Source organism: Festucalex cinctus, chromosome 14 (assembly GCF_051991245.1).
Source record: "Festucalex cinctus isolate MCC-2025b chromosome 14, RoL_Fcin_1.0, whole genome shotgun sequence".
Lineage (NCBI taxonomy): Eukaryota > Metazoa > Chordata > Actinopteri > Syngnathiformes > Syngnathidae > Festucalex > Festucalex cinctus.
The window spans coordinates 7935051-7949193 of NC_135424.1; the positions used below are offsets into that span (position 1 = coordinate 7935051).

Consider the following 14143-nt stretch of genomic DNA (forward strand, 5'->3'; position numbering starts at 1 on the left):
AGAAAGCAGCCACAGGTGGGGGCGGGGGGATGCTCATTTTCCTCATTAAGGGGATTAAAGACTAAGAGGAGGTTGGGGGGGCTTTGTTTTTTTTTGGGTTAGAACACCCCACAAGCGTCCACTGTACTGGTTGAGCCGAATCTTTGCATTGGATGTGATTTCATGTGTGCGGGTGTCCCTAATGTTTTGACTTTCCCTAATGACGTTCGCTTGGCTTCCCCTCTTTAAAACTTGGCCGCCCTTTCTGGTGGGGCCTCGGGCACTGTTTGCTCCCCCCCCCGCTTCTCGCTCTTGAAGTGAGGATTACACACGCGCACTTTTATCAGAGTGCCATTTTATCTGAGTGAGCGTTGATTTGATGAGATAGAGGCGCATGCCGCGATCTGAGATGCGCTTTGATATGCGGGATGTGGAGCCTCGCACTTCCTGTTATACCCCAAAGCACATCCTCATGTGTTTCATACACAATAGGCAAACTCTGTGCCACCATCTGCGCTCGTAAGTGCGGTTTTTGATCACAACCCAAGCCAAAAAAAATTGGCTATGCAGTAAGTCATATCTTGTTCAAATGTAGGGAGTAAAATGTATGGTACATAAAAAATGTCAAATTCTAAAATAATATTTAAAAAAAAAAAAAAAAGAAAAAAAGAAAAAAAAAAAGAAAAAAAAAAAAAAAAAAGAGTACAGATCCCTAAAAAATCTACAGAAACAAAGCAGGAGCTTTCCCATTGGCTGATGCAAATGAGGCTGATTAAAGCTACGGCACACGCGTTCTATTGGCCGGTCCGATAGCCGTCGTTGCGAAAAACGGTCGCGGCCGGCGGCAGTGGCGGCGCGCTTTACTTTTAAGATGAAAAAGGCCGGTGTTGTGATCTTCCCTGGCTCGCATTAGCACCGTGCTAACGCGCAGCGTGATTAGCTTCTATTAGCATGAGGCCTTCGTTAGCGCGGCGCTTGGCACCTCGCACATGTGCTCTTTGACCCCTCCTCACAGGTGCCGTCATCGCCGCTAATCAGGCAGGTAATTAGGCTACGAAAGTGTCTATCTGTGGTATGTGTGTGTGCTGGAGTGGTATGGGAGTATTAGAGGCTTCATTAGCCCACCCCCCTTTCCACTTATCCACCCCTTCAGTCAACCCTAGTTGATCTTTACAAGACCCCCCCCCCCTCCCCTCCCCTTTCCCTTTCATTCTTTGCCTCTCATCTCCAGCAGCCTTACCTCTGACCCCCACCTCATGCCGCCTTATAACTGGGGTGCATTCTGGGGGTGCGCAGAGCCGGATCAAAGCCTTCGGGGCTCCCCGGGGAGGACATATTCTGAGGCAAGAGAGGCGATTTAACCCTTTCATGCTTAGTGGTCATTACAGTGGGCAGCTGTTCAAAAGCTGTTTTCTTCCACATGCGGGAGTCTTCATTTGAAATTTTCAAAGTTGCACATCAGTCTCAAAATAGCCAACTTCCTGTTCAATTCCAGGGATATATACTTGAGACTTTTTCGCATGTCCCGTTATGCGTACCCAATTTCATATCCATCGGTGAAACTACTGTTAGACGCTGAATTTTTCAATTTTTCTAGAGGGGTGCTGTTGCGTAAGTTCTTAGTAATGGGGGTTTGAATATCCAATTAAGTCATCTCTGCTTTTGACGTTAACAATGCTTCCGCAACAAAAGCCCTACTCAATAAGTGAAGCTATAAAAGCTATGTCGATAGCATCCTACCGCGCATTAATGTGCCAAATAAATAACCCAGTGGTGAAATGCACAATGTTGTGTACATTGAGTCTACCTTATAGATGCTTGTAAAAATAGCTCGACGCCAGCTAATTGTGCTAAATAATGGATCAACAAGACGGGAGCGAAGAAGAAGAAAAAAAAAAGTCTTTCTTGGAAAAACACGTTTGCCTTTAGGTAGAACGCCACAAGTTTCCTCTTCATCATTTTTAAATCACGCCATTCAATATTAAAAGGTCGTAATGTCTTATCGTTTATGTGAGGAGATTGGAAACAGTCCTCCGGTGATCTCATCTTGGTCGAAAACAAGCCTGTGATGTCATCCCGCACTCATTGACTTCTTCGCTTTAACATAACATGAGCGCATTAAGCTGCATTGAGCCACGCTATATACAGTATGACCTTGTTATCAAATATTGATAAGAGTGGTCTTATGGAAAAGTAAATGGACAACTGACCGCTGAGTGTGTTCTCATTGCTGAGTTGGTAGTTTCAACAAACCTGGCCACCAAGCACTGACGAAAACGAAAATATTCTGCAATTTAACGTCAATAATCTGTCTAGTTTACATGGTTCAAATTTGGTTGCAATCAGACAAAATGTCTTGGACAAGTTTGGCTTGGAAGAGCCCCTAAAAATGAAGCCAAATGGTTTGCTTCAAATCAAAACACCACAAATTCCATGAACTGGCTTCGGGGCTGAATTTAAAAAAATATTTTTGGGCAGGCTCATCATTGAAGGACCTATGGAAATTACACTAAATTGGTTGCTTCAAACAAAAATGGCAGACACCCTGTGTCGTTTCTGGAGCCTTTTTTTTTGTGTGTCTATTCATTATAGACAAATCTACCAAATGGCATGTTGCTAAGGCAAACCGGATTCACAAGCTGAATTTTCAAAGTATCCCAGTCAGAAAACTTCCCGGAAATGTCAAAAATGGCCCTCAAACAGCCACTTCAATCCAAAACGGCATACTTCCTATGAATTTTCAAGCATGGTTTTGCAGACTTTTACTTATGACATGCCAACAATCTTCATGTTCTTAAGTGAAACTGCCTTCAGGGTTTGAATTTGGAAAATATTTCCGACAAATTTGTCTTTGGATGATCCCCATGAATTGTATAAGACACCTAAACCGACTGCATAAAACCAAAATGGAAGACTTCCTGTGTCTCTTCAGGTATTGATTCTTAAGCCTTTTTGTGTGGGTATATTAAACCAATTTTCATGTTGCAAAAATAAAACTGGCTCCAGCCTTCAGGGCCTGAATTTTTCCAAATAAATAACTTTAGTTGTCTAGAGATTGCCAAAATGATCCCAAAATACCAGATTTCTTTTGTCTTTTTAGACAAGGCTTTTTGCAGCTTTTTTTTCTGGGACTACTCATGATAGACACGCCAAACAAATGTCATTTTTATAAATTCAACTGGCCACAATGCAAAGTGATACACACAAAAAAATACACGATTAAAAAGACAAGTTGGTTTTGTGATGAAACCTCTTTTCAGTATTTTCTTCTAACGTTAACTGCTTCTCATCAGTGATGTTTATCTTGATTAACGCTGCCTGAGAGTGTAAAATGAGACTAAAGCAAAGATAGAATTATCAGTCCAAGTCTGCCAAAGCGATTATCACAGCTGTTAGCTGCGCTTCAACGACAGCGCGCAAACAAATCTTACAGACGATTCGACCTGCAAGCGTGGATACATTGTTGGAGTCTCGCAAACTTGGCAAAGTCTCGTTATTGTAGGCCGGCTGGAGCATTTTTTAACAAGGCTTTAACTTTTGCGAGCGTTCTCCAAGGGATGCGCGCACAAATGTCGCACTGTCAACCCGAAGACAACCCAACAAACTTGATACGCTATTTACCAACAAAGCTTTACAGTGTGTGCTAAGAGGATAAGCCCACATGTCACTGTCAGTGTTCAGGCAAAGTGCAACTTTGGATTTTAATTGTCACTGCCTCATTGTTGTGTCGCTAACTGCAATGCTATGAAGAGATTGTTACGAGTGGCCACAATAAGCGGTCGTTGAAAAAATTCTGTTGAGCCCATCTAGGCAGTGTATCAATGCTAATACTTCTGTTGACCTTGAAGGGAGTTTGCAAACTTGGATGAGACGAAACCTCTCAAGTTAGCTTAGCACTAGCTAGCTGGTATGACAGAACATGGATGGATTTAAAATTTTACCAAAAGCGGGAAAAAAACAAAACATGTTGGGTTCTGCCATTGGCCAGTGTACAGCAAGAGATGCTAAAGTTTAAAGTAAGTTACTTTAAACTAAAAAGGCAAATCTTTCCATAGGTCTACGTGGCTGTGCTAGCACGTCGATGTAAACTCCTGTATCTGATTTCTTATGCTGTATGTGTAAAAAGTGCTTCTGGTACACTTTGCAATGCTCTGTCATTAAATTTCATTCAGCAATATAATGATAATCCTGATAACCGTGATCATTTTTGCTCACTATAATAAAATATTAATAACATTTTCAACCTGAGGAGAGTAAGAAACATGTATTTTTCCATAAATCACCCCGACGCGAGCTGTTTGTGTCGTCACCGGAGCGCCCTAATGCCACCTGACATTTCCCCCCCGTTCACTTGAATATTCCAATATTATGAACAGCGGCGCATAATGTGGATGGCCATGAATAATTTGAACGCATTTGGTGGAGGTCTGATTATCCCAAGCAAATTCTGTTCTGAGAGGGGTGGATCCAAAAACACCATTAGCCAGGTGGTACGGCATGAATTAAAAATAGAGCAACACGCTTTTCCAGTCAGGCTTACCTCGTGCCACGTACGCACGCATGCACGCACAAACACGCGTTTATATACAGTGTTTCGTGACAGAAGCCCACCATCCCTCCAACCTGAAAAAAAAAAAAAAAAAGTGATCCGGACACGATTACGTGACCCACATTGCCCCTCTCTCGCCGACACCCTCATCCCATGATGTTTTCACGATGTTTTAACATCCGATTTCCTTCAGGCGGCTTCTGGGCCGACGTGTGAATCAGACGACAAACACGACAAAGATGTGGAGATGCGTTAGCGAGCTGTCATGAAGACAGGACATGCATCCGGAGAGACTTTTCACTTTGGGAGGAAACACTGCAGCGCGATTTAATAAAATACGACAAAGTGATAAAAGAAATGATGTGATATCACAGTGGAAGGAGGAAAGGTTAAGCACTATTTTGTGGATTATTTACAGCAATGCAAGCAACAGCACCGTACCTACACACATCCATCATTTTTAGTTGTGTTTATTTAACCTATTTAACAATAATCTGGGTTAAGAAAGTTTACAATAAATGGCATCCCTGAAGCAAATACAACTTGAGCATTTTCTGTTTAAAATAAATTTGTATATTTCCCCACAAAAAAACAAACAAACAAAAGTCTTTGGATATAAAAAATGGAAGTAAATAATAAATAATAATAATAAAAAAATAAAAAAGCTTATTTTACCCCCAAGTCACATTTTGCTACATTTTAAAAAATATTTTGCCACACATTCTTTTATATATTACTTACAAATATTAGTACATTTTGCTATACAAATTAGGGATGTTACGATATCCAAACATCACAAATTCACAATACGCAATTATCACGATATGAATCTCACGATACAATAACTATCACAATATAGTGGGGAGGTTGGCGATAAAAAAAAGTCACAATATTAAAAAATAAAAAATTTGCTCATAATTAAAAAACAAACAAACAATATTGTGCTTTTGTACATACCATATAAAACATCTACAATCTCTAATAATATTTAATATTGAGATTCTTACTTGCTAATGAGTCCCTCCACATACTGACTCGATTCACAAGCACATTACGTTCCCCTTCATCGGACCATAAGCATGGATTTTAAACATAGAAGGGCCAAAACATTCCTTATGAAAATTTAACTCACAAAAAAAACAAAAAAACAAAAAAAAACTAACCACCAGAGGGTGATCTGCACAAATGGAAATCAAACTGACTTTTTTTTTTTTAACAGATGTGCTACTTTTAATATCGTGACATGACTATGACGATATCGTGGCAGTTTTAATATCGCAATATCACAATACTGCCATTATCATTACATCCCTAATACAAAGTGTGTATATTTTGTCATAAAAAAAGTTTTATATTTTCCAAAGCAAAAATTACCTTTTCAACCATTTAAAAAAAAAACAACATATTTTGCCCCAAAAAAAATCTTGGTGAATTTTACCACAAACCTTTAATAAAAGTTGCAGCAAAAATTCTATATACTGTGCCACAAAGATATTTATTTAACAAAGAATGCAATATAAAATGTTAATAGGGATGTTTAATAGTGATATAAATATTATGATAATTTGCAAAAATACTAACATTAAAATGTCTACAATTTATTAGTTAAATGAGGGTTTTTTTTTTAATCATTTTTATTTTTTTAATTCACTGTGCCCTATAAAAAGCCAAAAGAACAGAAAAGAACTATACAGAAGCAACACAAAAAGAAGATCCCTGATGTACCAAGATAATGCACGAAAAAAAAAAAAAAAACTCCCCACATGTTCTCTGCAGCCTGTTGTATATTTAATATGAACTCCATCATTCTGCCCTCTTTCCATCCCCAACTTGGCCACACAGATGGATATTGTGAGGCTTGACGACGCATTCCCGCATCCAGATCTGCCTTCTTCACGGCACACCGACTTCGGGGCCAAAGGCCGAGACGCGGAAAACGAATCCGGCGAAAGTGTCAAAGGGAGGGGGCAGATAATTGAGAGGGAATTAGTCCATCGGTTATGCCGAACGACGGTGAGGGCGAGCGAGAGAAAGAAAGAGAGCGGCATAGATGCAGGAATAAAATGTACGCCATGGCAAACATGTTTATCTCATCCTGCAGCTCAAGTGTTGCCTGCGTGACGCCGGTTCAAAGCTTTGTCACCCGCTCGTCTCCTTTGCTGGATTTTGTCTGTCAGCCGCACAAAAGAAAGAAAGAAATAATCCTCGAGGTCTGCCACAACAATGCCCCCTATTTTAAAAATAACATAATATACAAAACGATAGCCTAGTGAATAGCAAGTCTGCTGCACAGTTCTGCGTTTTGGGGTTCGAATCTCGTCTGCGCAGTTTGCATGATCTCCCTCTGGTTGGGTTTTGTCTGCATCCTCTGGCTTCCTACCACATTCCAAAAACGTGCTTGTTAGCATGAAGACTAAACTGGCCATGCATGTGATGTGACTGGTCCAGAGTGTATTGGCATCTCTTCCGCGTGCAAGGACAATGAATACAAGTTTAAGGACATTAACTCCATTAAACGACCCAAAACTAAGAACAAGCAAACTAACGTGCTTTTCAGAGTTCTTGTTTAGCTGTATTAGCTCTTCATTTTAGTAGGTTGCAACTTCCTGTTTTTGTTTCTTTGCCGTAGGCTTGATAGTATTCAGGCAGAGTCAGTGTGAATTAGGTTTTTGTGAACAAATGATTTTAATTGTGATCTTTCGTGAGCCTGATGAAAACTACTGTTAGCTTCTTGCGTTCACACGCAACTGGCTAGCTCCCATATACTTGTCAAGGGTATTACAACCTGAGGAGGTGATTTCACATTATGCTAGCATGACAATTAGTAATAGGGTACCTAAGATTTTATAAGAAACCCAAACGTAAGACTTTCCAGACCTTTACGAAGCCTGAAATGTAAGTATCCTGTTTTTGTTTAAAACATCTCATACATATTTACATACATTTATATGCACCTGCATTACAGTATCGAGCAAAAAAATTCCAAAGACTATTTACCAAACCCTGATTTTTGGTGTACCGTTTACATCGGTTGGTTAACTGTCAGAGATGGAGTCATCACAAAAGCAAATTTCACTTCATATGAACGTAGCGGAATGCGCTTGATAAATAAATGCGTCTTGCCCTGTGGCTAGCGTCGTCTTCACCTAATTGTGTCACTCGCTCATCATGGGCTACATTTTCCAGGTCACAACCAAGCGTCTGAAACGCAGAAAAGTGCCACTGCTGACAAAAGCACACGAGTCGGGAGAAAAGAAATTAATGACCCAATGCATTTTTTATCCAGCCTACAAGAGCCAAGGTGCAATGTGGGCGTGTTTGCCCCCATGAAAGATGCATGTATGGCACCACCGGAGAGATATAAAGAATTTAGCGCTAGAAAGGATATATGACAAATAAATCAAGATGCAAATCTCACCGGGGCACCGCTGGGACTTCTCCAATGAAAACGCTCTGAATAATTGAAGAGGAAGAGGAAACATTTCATCAATGAGAAGAGCACTGGAAAAAGATGCTCTTCCCTTTTTTTTTAAAGCTCTCTTGGGGGGCTTTTCAGCAAAGAAACTCTCTGTGGGGTAAACAGGGAAAAGCCAAGCTTTTGGAAGAGATGCGGTCTTCGGGTGAACAGAGAACAAATGAAGTTTGTAGTCAACTTACAAGAGACAGGCTACGGCAAAATTGTACAAAAATGTTCTCACTACCCAGTTCCATGAAACCTTTGCCACTTTTACACCTAGATTCCACAACAATTGAATGACAAAGTGAAAAATTCAGCCCCCTGAAACCAGTCTCAATTGAGGTGAAAATGGTAGGCAGTGTTTATCATGAATAGACCCAAGCAAACATTTTGTAGTGAATTTGGACATTTATCAGGTTATTTCAAAGATGGAATTGTGCAACAGGAACAGTTGCCCAAAATTCAGCCCTGAACGCCCGTTTTACTCAGTGACATACAATTTTGTAGTCTATCATTCGTAAAATCTTGCAGCTAATGGGAAATCTTCTGCAAGTTCAGCCTCCACATGGCATGAAGGGGTGGAGGGTGAGGGGCTCATCTCCATGGTGAATCAGGGGCTTGCCAAGCACAACTGTCTTGGCGACAGCATCACCAGGGATACGAGCTCCCCCGTAGATGGGGTTCATTGATTAGAGTTGGAGCTCACCCCAGAGTCCTTGGAATGATTAAACACTGGCATTTTTTTTTTTTTTTTTTAGGCGAGAATCAGAGTCTTGGGAATTGTGGGAAGGACTCTGAGGTCATATTCATTAAGAGGTTGGAGGTCCTGTTTTCAGTCCAAACTGTATTTCACTGTCTTTGTGACTTCATTGGGGGAGATTACTGCTGGATAACCTTCACAGGCGGAAACACGAGGAAGTTTGTTGTTCGTTTGCTTACTTAACTAAGGAAAATGTTACCTCTACTTGTATAATGATTTAGGCCAAAGAAACAGTTGTTGCTCAAAGTTTACAGGAGCTGATCGGGAGAAAAAAAAACTTTTGTTGCCACTGTTTTCATGGCAAATCCTCAAAATGATCATCTACATTTGATGCCAGACAATAAAGCTTTGTTATCTAGCATTGCCTATCTTGCATGCCTGCTTCTGAACAGGGCTAATTTGGGCGAATTTCCAAGTAGGATGTTATCAAAGTACAAGTCCTGGAATTCGGCGGAATGGCTGCTTTGACCAAAATGGACGACTTCCTGTTCAATCTCCGGCATGGGTCCTTGAGACTTTTTCACATGTCTTATGATAGACATGCTTGTTGATTTTTATATACGTAATAAGAGAAACGTATGTCAGGGGCCCTTTTTATGACATTCTTGAGGACGCGACTTAATGCAAGATGGCTAATTCAAACCAAAATGGCTGACTTGGTCCTTGAGACTTTTTCATGTGTCCTGTTATGATATAAATGTCCACCCAATTCCATGTCGTTTGGAGAAGCTAATGTCCGGTGCAAATTTTTATTTATTTATTTTTTATTTTTTCAAACTTCCCTGGGGGAGCTTCCAAGAAATTGGTGGGTTTAATTTGTTGGATCATAAACTGCGATTTCAAGAGGGACACTTGAATGCTCCCTAAAGGACTAAAGAAGGAATTGGAAGCGTCACGAGGGATTTGATGTGTGTCTTTACTTACGTTCTGCCTGAGAGGTGGGGCGGAGTGTGAATGGCGTGTCATCCCGGGTTAAACGCAGCCATTTGAATGAAGTGACGTGGCGGTGTAGTGACTAATGTGCCAGCTCAGTGTCACATCGTCGGCTAAGGAGTGACTGACGCGCCCAAAGAGCATGTCGACACCGCCTGTGTGTGTTAAATGTCGCTGACCTGACACCCCGCATTTCGTTTAAAGTCAAATTGATGTGTTGCAGTCGCTTACCGCCATTTAGATCAGAGGACAATGACAACTCTGGTGATGTCATGTCTTAAAAGTGTGTGGATAAAGTTCAACCATTTCTCAATTTGCATTCTTGAGAAACAGACAGAAAGACCAACCAATGGAGAGACCAGATGAGAAACAGAGAGCCCAACCAAAAGAGCAAGAGAATTTGGACTACCGTATTTTCCGCACTATAAGGCACACCTCATTATAAGGCGCACCTTCAATGTATAACATATTTCAAAACTTTTTCCATATATAAGGCGCACCGCACTATAAGGCGCACCGCATTATAAAGCGCGCCTTCAATGAATGACATATTTTAATACTTTTTCCATATATAAGGTGCTACAGTAGAGGCTGGGGTTACGTTATGCATCCATTAGATGGTGCTGCGCTAAAGGGAATGTCAACAAAACAGTCAGATAGGTCAGTCAAACTTTATTAATAGATTACAAACCAGCTTTCTGACAACTCCCAAATGAATAAACAGCGGTTGTATTATTTTCTCTGAGGTAAAGTATTAGTATTAGCTAGCGATCCAAGATGTTGGGATCTTCTGCGCATGCGCGTCACCGATCGTGCAGGGTAACCGATAACGTCTTGACAGCGAGACCTGTTGCGGCTTAATATTGATCCATATATAAGGTGCACTGGATTATAAGGCGCATGGTCAGCTTTTGAAAAAATTGAAGGCTTTTAGGTGTGCCTTAGAGTGCGGAAAATACGGTACTTTCTATTAGTCCGTAAGAAAATTAGCGCACACTGAAGAAAATACTTTTTTTCAGCAAAACTGTGCATTTTGCTACTTTTAAATTGATTAGACTAAAATAATAGTTTTCATAACAATTCATTGATTAGAAAAGTGGCATTTCTTTCAGTAAAAATAATGCTACATACCGTATGTAATCTGGTAACAAATTTCAATAGAAAAAAAATGGGTTGCTTGCTATGCTGTCTGCTTTGGGTGCTAAGTATGAAAGTGATGTTTGTGTCAGGCTACCTCCAAAAGGGAGACGCAAGGAACTTCCTCTTCTTGGCAGGCGAGTTGCGTCGGGGAGACGGGTTGAGAGACGGCGACCGGGACGTGGGTCTTTTGTGCTTTTTGTTGGCCGTCTGGATGCCCCTCATGACTGGTGGACACACTCCTGCTTCACTGGAGGGCAACTTTGGAAGGGGGCCATGAGTCGGGTAAACTGGTCGTCGTGGTTACTGAGCTGCAACACGCAAAAACACACGACATAAAACAATCATTCCCAACCATGGCAAAAGATTCAATTTCACTGAATTGGTCTGAAAAGTATTATTTATTTGTTTATTCATGCGAGTGATGTATGGTGACGGGCAGAACAATCTTCCTCTCGATGGCAAAAAGTACAATTAAGCCGAGTATTCACTTGTTGCCATTCATACAAAAGAATAAAACAGTAGTTTGGTTTTCTCTAGCCACAACTAAACCTGAATCTTTAATCCAATCATAAAGCTAAACCACCTACACCGAAACCTAAACTTCCATCCTTTCTCTAACCTTAAGCCCCAACCAGTGCCCACCCTTAAACTTTAAACCTAACCCCAACTCTATACCAAAACGTCCTAAACCTAACTCTAACCCTCTATCAATGACCTTTAAACCCTAACTCCCAAGTCCTTACCTTAAACCTAAACCTCTAACCCTAATCTGTAACCCTGACCCCCAAGCCAAACCCTACCTTCGCTAAACTCAAACCTCAACCGATTTTTAGCAGGGGCTCAATCTTAGAAAAGATCCCAGATGCAAGTTCTTCAGACTAAGCAACAGCTAAAGGTGACTCGCTAAAGTGTTTTTGATTATTTTCCCCGCGATGTGTCTATGCCCTGTGTGATTTTCACTTGTAAATAACTCATTCCTTCCCACCTTTTCAGACATATTATCACTAAACTCCCTGAGTAAAGCATCCAAATCCCCAAATCTCATCCTCATTTTTTTTTTTTTAACAGCGTTAGAAGGATCGTCCCTGCTATTGTCGCTTCCCTCGGGAGCAAATCTATTTTTTTTTTAAACGAGAGATGAAAATGGTGGCTATGGCGCAAAGCTGCTGACACTCTCAAAGGAGGTGTCAGCTTCTCAAGCCTCGCCTTTGTCTACTGGGTAATTTTATTGGAGAGGCACGACGGCACGTCCCCCGGTCCATGCATTCAAACCTTGTGTGCCGACGCTGGCTTACTTCCTGATGCCGAGATTTTTTATTTATTTATTTTTTATTCTGGGTTGAGGATTCAAGAGGAGGGGGGCGGGTGTACCAGGCCCCTGAGAGAGCACCATTGTCAGATTCTCAAGAGGCCAACCTGCCCCGCCATTACCTGCGAGTCATCTCAGGGGCAGGAGGCAAATTAGTCAGCAGATAATGAAGCTTTCTTTGATTGCACTGGATAGAGAGAGGGGCTCAGTTCAAGGGGTCTCCTGTACAAGGGGTGGGGGCGTCCACGGGGCATGAGAAGCATGCCTGCTGTCAACGGATGCTCTGTTCCTCACAGATGCTGGCATAGCTGAGGGTTGAAAGATGCGTGGGGAAGGGGAGGCAGGCGGTAAGGAGGGACACGCATTCCCGTTCTCCAGGTGAACAGGGTTCACCCAAAGTTTCTCCAGCAGACATAGGATATGTTTCACGCAGTTTCCGCAAAAATTGGCACATCAAAAGACCTGACATTCCCACTTTGTTGTTTTACACAGAATCCAGCTGAGGCGGGAGATAGTGAAAAACACAATGTTGCACTACAATAGCTTAGATCTAAATCATTAAAGTTAAAGAAAGCATCCATGTATATAAAATGTTCTTGTAATTTTGCTTCAAACTTGATAAGAACTCCTTGGAAGAGGATTTACAGTACAATACACACTATGTAAATCACTACATTGTCTCAGATGCTGACCTGTTAAGTTATTAAAAATCTAAAATAGACATTTCCAAGCTACACTCACTACACTGATTCAGATTGAAGCCACTAACGTTACAGAAAATATGCCCATATATAAACAATAGTGCACATTTAGTGCACATTTTTGAAGCTACACATTTTGATAGATAGATCCATTAAAAAGCGACTATAGGTTGTGGAGCCAAGAGGATTCATTCGGAGCCATCAGCGGCACCAGAGGGTCCGAGCTGAGACAGCCACGAGCCAGACGAGAGAAAGGAAGAAAGGAATTTCCTTTCCTTTTGTCTCGCTTTCTGGGTCAAGGCCTAATTGATTTGCTGATTAGTCGTCCATCAACCTAAATCACAACCTGCCTCCGCACCTGCCACGGTGGGCGTGAGCTCCCCCGTGAAGGGCCCATTAATGTTTTTTTAACACATCTATTCTGGTCTGAGCTGGTAGTAATAACACACCACACGTGAAAATCATTTTGTTTTTCATTTACCACCATCAGGGGAAATTTGTCATAACACACGAACTCACGGGGTGAACATGCAGAAGGGTTGTTAGTGTCACTGGTGCATCTAATTTGTGCTACCATATGATACTCTAGACTGCAATTATCTCCGTAAAAGCACAATGTGGCGATCATTTCCCCAGACGCCGTAATTATCTTTTAGAAGCATGACAAACTTGTCAAAGAACTCTGACAAATGGACACTTTTACTTTGGCAAAGTAGAATCACCATCTATCGAGCTAGTGATAGGATTAATCTGGTAACAGGAGGACCTGGTGGTGCACAAAAAAAAAAAAAAAACAGGAAACAATGTGGAATAGACAAACTGTAAACAGAATTGTTCAAACATAAGGATAGTATAAGAGCAGAACAGCATAAAGTCATAACGAGTCTACGGCTAAGTGAGAAATATTTGGGAAGTTATAAGTTAGAACCAGTTTAGGATCAAGTGAGAACGAGTTTAGGATGAAATGAGAACCAGTTAAGTAAACAAGTAAGAATTAGGACCATGTAACTATCAAATGAGAATCAGATTAGAACTAATTAAGGAGTAAGTGAAAACTGGTTTTCACTTAGCCAATTTAGCCAGTAACAATCTGTTCACTCAGCTCTCAACTCAAGGACAAAATGAGAACAGAGGACGTAAGAACCAATGTAGGGCGAAACGAAAAACTTGAGTGAGAACCAGATTGGTACCAAGTCAGACCCAGTTAAATACTAAGTAAGAACCTGTTTAGAACCAGGGAAATGCCCAGTTAACACCAAGTAAGAATCAAGTATGAACTAGCTTAAGACCAAGTGTTAGCTAGTTTAGGGCCAAA

At 41.1% G+C, this 14143-nt stretch overlaps 1 protein-coding gene across 1 annotated transcript in view; it reads right to left on the reverse strand.

Moving 5' to 3' along the window:
* meis1b (Meis homeobox 1 b) overlaps positions 1-14143 on the reverse strand; it is a 201667-nt gene that overhangs the window by 117748 nt on the left and 69776 nt on the right. The window contains exon 7 of the mRNA XM_077494845.1: positions 10913-11126. The gene's annotated coding sequence lies outside the window, so the exon portion shown is untranslated. The remainder of the gene's footprint in view (positions 1-10912; positions 11127-14143) is intronic.